The sequence below is a fragment of the Dendrobates tinctorius genome, unplaced genomic scaffold (genome assembly GCF_039654945.1).
Source record: "Dendrobates tinctorius isolate UK_male_01 unplaced genomic scaffold, ASM3965494v1 ptg000016l, whole genome shotgun sequence".
Classification (NCBI taxonomy): domain Eukaryota; kingdom Metazoa; phylum Chordata; class Amphibia; order Anura; family Dendrobatidae; genus Dendrobates; species Dendrobates tinctorius.
The window spans coordinates 54,311,710-54,318,597 of record NW_027361684.1 but is presented as its reverse complement, the minus strand read 5'-3'; positions in this window follow the sequence as shown (position 1 = coordinate 54,318,597).

Sequence of the window (6,888 nt, the reverse complement as noted above, 5' to 3'; positions counted from 1 at the left end):
ATAAAGTTTGGTAAAAAAAAAAATACATGAATGACTCCCAGACTATGAGAAATAAGATTCTCTGGTCTGATGAGATGAAGCTAGACCTTTTTGGTGATAACTCTAAGCGGTATGTATGGAGAAAACCAGGCATTGCTTATCACCTGCCCAATGCAATCCCAATAGTAAAACATGGTGGTGGCAGCAGCATGCTATTGGGGTGTTTTCAGCTGCAGGGACAGGATGGCTGGTTGCCATTGAAGGAAGCATGAATGCGGCCAAGTACAGAGATTCTGTGGCCCTGGCCGTGTCATAAAATGGAGGATAATTATGTGGTGTTTGGTCGTGATGCCACCCGTGATGTTGGGCAATGGGTTGCCGATGCTGTGGTTTACGTCCACTGGGGCTGATGGTGACACAGCAAAGATGGTTCGCTCCCCACGGGTAGAGCGGGGCCCCAGGGCAAATATATTTGATTATTCAGATTGTGGTGAACGTTGGGGTGCAGAGAATAAGTGAAGGACACAGAGAGGTGCTGTTTTCGTTACCTTTTACTTGAAAGTAGATGCAATCTGGGGTACCAATTACAGATGATGGATCGAGTCCGGCTTGCCTGTAGGTATTCAGGGGATCCACCCTGCCAGGTGTGGTTGGGGACCTTCCTTCTGCGCTCTTTTCGGGTCCCTGCTGCTTGGAGCTAAGCTGCGGCCCTCTTCTGCATTTTGATTTCTAACCTGTATGGCAGACAGCATGAGCCTATATCACGGGCACTGTCCTCTTCACTGTCAGCCTTGGGCTCTTGGTCTGCTACCGTGCCTGCAGGTGTTCAGTGTGACCAGGGAGCTTGCAGTCCCCTGCCCTCCAGAGTTGGCTGTCAGGGCGTACAGCACCCGCCCAGCCAAGGACTCTGACATCCCTTTTTTGTCAGCGCTCTGCTTTGGGGTCAACTATATTCAATTTTAGTTCCCCAGAGCCCTTGTCTCTGCTCCTGTCCCTTCCCTCTCCACAGACCAACTGCCAACTCTCCTCTCTCACTGTCCTGTCACTGCTCCAGCTGGCTCCCGTTTCCATGACAACTCCCCTGTTTACTCTCAGCTGACTTCTTTCTGACTCACTAACCTCACCTGCTGGCCAGAATTTATAAGGAAGCGCCCCTTTCTAACCTGGAGCAGGAATTGACATGTACACTGTGTTACCTGGCATGGGGACCCCCCCTGCCTCCAGGCATGACATCACCCCTTAGAGGGAGGCAATGTCACCATGGCAACCGAACCCTGGGGTGCCACACATCCCCAGATCATCACGGTCCTCCACCAATTTTCAGACATTTGTACGCCTCTCCAGGTCTCCATCTAACCATTAGACAAACAGGTGTTGGGCAAAGCTGAAAATTAGACTCCTCAGAGAAGATTACCTTACATCCATCCTCTATGCTCCAATCCTTATGGTCTTTAGCAAACTTCAGCTTGGCTCTCCTTTGCTTCTCATTGATGAAAGACTTTTCTAGCTTTACATGACTTGAGCCCTGCCTCTAGGAGCCTGTTAAGAACTGTTCTTGTCGTGCACTTCACCCCAGCTGCCATTTGCCATTCCTTTTGTAGGTCACTTGAGGTCATCTTGCGGTTGCTGAGAGACATTCGAATAAGATGACGGTCATCCCGGTCAGTGGAGAGTCGTTTTTACCCTCTGCCAGTCTGTTGCTTTGTTGTCCCCAATGTCTGCTGCTTGACCTTTTTGTAATGGACTGCCATCTTAGAAATTTAAAGGATGGAGGTAACATGACGCTCACTGTATCCCTCTGCTAGTAAATCCAGAATTGAGCCCTTCTTTTCCTCACTCAAGACTTTTCTTTTCAACTCCTGTGGAATGGTTAAAAGTTATTTTTTCATTCCAATTACCTAGAATTGTTTCCTTTTTTTTAAATTTGTTGGAGAAGAACTGCAGAACAGGGCTATTATTGCTGGAAGCTCAGAATGGGGCACATTATACAAAGAAAGGGATGTATATTACTGGAAGGGGTCCAGGATGGGGGACAAATATTACTGGAAGGGGTCCAGGATGGCGGGGGCATAATATCAGGAAAGGGGGCATATATTACTGGAATGGTCCCAGAATGGGGGGCATAATATCAGGATGGGGGACATATATTACTGGGAGGGGCCCAGGATGGGGGGCATGATATCAGGATGAGGAACACATTACCATAAGGGCATTTTACAAGGAAAGGAAGACATTACACCAGGAAGGGGCCCATGATGGATGACATTATAGCAGGAAAGGAAAACATTATTTAAAAAGGGGCCCAGGATGGAGATATTATACCAGTATGGGGGACATTATTACAAGGAGGGTCCAGGATGGGGGACATTATTACAGGTAGGGAGCACTGGATGAGGGACATTGTGGCAGGAAGGGACCAGGCTTGGAGACATTGTTACAGGATGGGGGACATTGTTACATGCATGAGAGGCCTAACATGTATATCTTCACAGGATCTCGAATACTACAAGGGACCATACATCTGACATACATGCAGGCGGGGACCCAGATCCAAATTTTACATTGGGGCCTATCAGACTCTAGTTACGCCACTGTGGAGAAGTGAGTGTTTATTGGTGAGAGTAGGCACAAAGGAAATACTGTAATAAAGCTGTGATTTGGGACATAATTTAAAAATTATGCAAAGGTGGAGGCATAAGAAAAAAGACTGCCATCTACAGTACTTTAGATATCTGTCCATAGCTATTCCTCGTGACCAGACAATCTAAACACATGCAATATTGGAACAGTGCTAGATATCATTGGTGATGGCTTATATATTTTTACAACAAATTGATTGGGCATGTTGAAATGAACTATGGCTCCACCCTTCGTATCCCAAAAATGTGGGGAATCGAGACAATCTCAAACACGTCTAGCCAAAATCTGCAGGTTCAGTTGACTTTCATCCAAAGTGTCTGACCATTTTAGTAGTTAATGAGAACCTGAGAGATGAAGCAGAGGACCAGGTTAATGGTTACTTTTCGGCAGCCAAAAGTTAATGTACAAAGTTGTTTTGCAGTCTGTAGACTGTATATATCCAGCCACTACCATAGCTGATAACAGCTGACCGGTAGGTGTGCCATGTGTCAGACCTCCACCGATCTGTTAGTGATAAGCAAGACTTTCATCAATATCAAAGTACTAGACAAATTTTTTAATGCAAAAAAATATTTATCTAATTAATGTAAGCGGTACATTGCTACAATGATAGAACTCACCTGGAAACTTAAGAAACACAGTTAAAGCCAGGTATATATTGAGCCTGAAGGACACCTAGTGAGCAAGACAGGAATTACAACATACTAACTAGAAATGTTCAAAGGTTTATAAAACAAAATTGGATCACAAGTTTCTCGCTGTTGTTGTGAAACAGTAAAAACAAAATCTCTACATAAAAGCCTACATACAAATAAAGGTACAGAGTCACAGGTACAGGTGACCGCATGTATCCAAATCTCATACTTGTGGTCACATGATCACGGGAGTAACTACAGTAGGTGCGAGGGTTTCACACGGGCCCTGAAACATAGGAGTCCTCAAAAGTCCCTTTTGCCTAAATGAAAAGGCCAATGCAATTTTGCTTTGGGGCCCATGCTGTACAAGTTATGCCACTGCTCATGATCAACTCCCAGTGCTGGCACCGGAGAATCCTCACAGTGCTCGAGCTCTGTGAGGATTTTGAAGTCTGCAGTCATATACAGCCACTGCAGACTTTAATGTAAAGCTTGGACAACTACGCTAACCATAAACACTGTACTAAGACTGATATTACCACCATATAGTGATCATATGAACTGTTCTAATATTTATGACCACAACTGTTTATCCCTCTCCCATAAAGAAAGTTCTGCTTCACATCACTTATCTATTGCATTTTTTCTGTGCTGTGTTGTGTATAAATATGTGACGCTTCAGATTTTGTGTTATTCTATGTCTGATGAAGAGACCTGAGTAGTCTCGAAAGCTTGCAATTTGTTACCATCTTTTCAGTTGGCCATGAAAAGGTATCAACCACTTTCAAATCTTAATTTTTCTTTTATCTACTGGCTAACACAGTACAAGATTTATCTTTCCTGTATGTATCATTTGATAAGAGCCACTCAAGGGAACTTGTACGATGGTTGGGAATTCATAGATGAAGTATTGGATTCTGGGTTAGGAACACTTGCCCAGGAGAGCAAAGTCCTTTTTAGCTAGAAGAGGGAATTATAATTATTGAACTTTCCTGATCTTTTTGGTTGTTCCAGAGCTATAAAGTTTGCCTTGACAAAGATGCTCCAGGAGAACACCAGCTGTGGCTTTGCCCCTGGTGTCTTTTTTTCTGTGCTTTCTGCTATAGTGGCAATAGCATTCCTAAGTTGAAGTGACCCAAAAAAAGAACGTGCCACTTCTTTCAACTGCTTCAGTTTTCAAACCTTGAAGCAGTTAAAGGGAATCGGTCACCCATATTTTGTGATATCATGTAAAGATATCACCCAATTGTGCATCCCATAAGGATTCTATTAGGGCTTTTGACTCCCCTGACCCGCACCTTTGAGGCATAAATACCTTTTTTTATCTTGTTGGGGATGTATGCAAATCGTCGTGGTCCGGTCCGATGGGTGTGGCTTAGTCGCCTTCTTTCCCCCCTCCTCCTCGGCTTGCTGTACGTAATCTTCATCTGTGAATAGCACAGATAATGTTGGTTTCCGCGCTTGCGCATTGTAAAGGCCACTGGCGCCTGCGCAGTATACTTTGGCAAACTGTGGGCGAAGCATATAATCGCTACTGCGCATGCGCCGGTATTTTCCAGCGCGGTCTATGCCCCGGAAGTTTTCACATTGTTGAGCATTATGTTCACTTTTTGAGGCAGTTTTCTGGCGCTCTTGAACCCCTTAATGACCAGAGGTACTTTTGGTTTTGCATTTTCATTTTTTTTGCTCCCCTTCTTCCCAGAGCAATAACTTTTTAAATTTTTGGTCAAAATGGCCATGTGAGGGCTTGTTTCTTGTGGGACGATATGTACTTTTGAACAACAACATTGATTTTAACATATAGTGTACTGGAAAAAGGAAAAAAATTATACCATTTTGGCGCAGATACGATCTTTTGATCACCAGTTATTGCATTTATAAAAAATATAATTTTTGCATTCTGACTTTTTTCTCGTTGCCCTGTTTAACGATCAGGTTTTTTTTTTTATACTGATCTGGCGATTCTGAACGCGGCGATACCAAATATGTGTAATTTAATTTTTTTATTGTTATATTTTGAATGGGGCGAAAGGGGGGTGATTTGAACTTTTATATATTTTTAAAACTTTTTTTGTTACTTTTTGTATGCTTTAATAGTCTCCACGGGAGACAAGAAGCTGCAGTTGTCCGATTGGCTCTGCTACATAGAGGCGATGATCAGATCGCCTGTATGTAGCAGAAATGCTCACTTGCTTATGAGTGCCGAAGACCGGGCGGCGCTCATGGCAATCTGCTGGAGACCTCTGATTGTCATGCCAACCAATTGGTGACCCACGGTAACGTAGGCGGAATTTCCAGCGCACTTGCTGTAAGTGCAAGTTAAATGCTGCTGTCAGAGATCGACAGCGGCATTTAACTAGTTAACAGCCATGAGTGGATCGCAATTCCACCTGCGCCTGTTGCAGGCATGTCAGCTGTATATATCAGCTGATATGTGCCCGGAAAGGTGCAGCTCAGCGCCCACACCAAACGGGGAATCCGACATCAGCGTACTATTACATCCAATGTCGGAAAGGGGGTAAGGTGAATTCCAAGTGCAATCCGCCTGAAAAAGACATTTTGTGTACATACCCTTAGAACAGCTGGGAATAGAAAAAAGGCATTTGAGATATAAGGCCTCCACTGCAAAGGGGAGCTCCCTGTGATCTAGGTCTGCTAACCCCTCCATGTTTGATAGAGCACTAACTGATTCAGTATCCATTCCCTTCAGTTAGAAGTAACTTAAAAAATTTGCTTTTTCATCCTCTGTTCCTTTTACATGAAGTGCAGTAAGAGAGACAATTTTCTTCCGCAACGAAAAATTTTTTTCCTCCATCTCTGACAGGTTTTGACTTTGATCTCTATCGGGTGATTTGTGTGAGAAACTACACTCCTGTTCTCCTACAGAATTTTTTACTTGAAATCTTTTGATGAAGGGAAGTATTTATAAGTGCATATCTTACCAATGTAATGGTCTCTTCAAAGAGGACTTGAACTCTACTGCCACCTATAGGAAGTATCAATCCTACAAGAAAATATCAACCCTTTAACGAGCTTTGCAATATCTTACTACTGACTTTTTTTTAGATTTGAGGAACCTGATAACATTGTCACATGCCAGGTCCCCTGAACTGATGTCTGCTATATGTGCACATAAGCCTTAAGGGGGCGTTAAACACAGCAATATCGCTAAAGCGTCACCGATTTTGTGACGCAGCAGCGATATTGCTAACGATATCGCTACATGTGACACTTACCTCCAACCGGCTCCCCGCTGGTTATCGGTGATCGCGCGAGATCGGCCTGGTCCATTTCTCATCGGCGGCTTCCTGCTGGCGCCGACGTGAGACGCGTGGATGCGGGCGGAGGACATCATCATCGCCGAGTCTGACAGGTAATGACCGCTGCTGTCGCTGGTGAGATCTGCCTGTTTGGCAGCTCACTAGCGACCACAATGCACCAGCGATCCTGACCGGGTCATATCGTGGTCAGGATCGCTGGTGCATTGCTAAATGTGATGGTACCCTTAGAGACTTTCAGCTGTTATTTCCAATGGATAGGGATTTTTCCAGGTAATCCCCTTGGATAGATTCTCCTCTTCTAACGACTCTCATGGAGAGCCTGAAGAGTAATCCTTGCAGCAGAGAAAAAACTG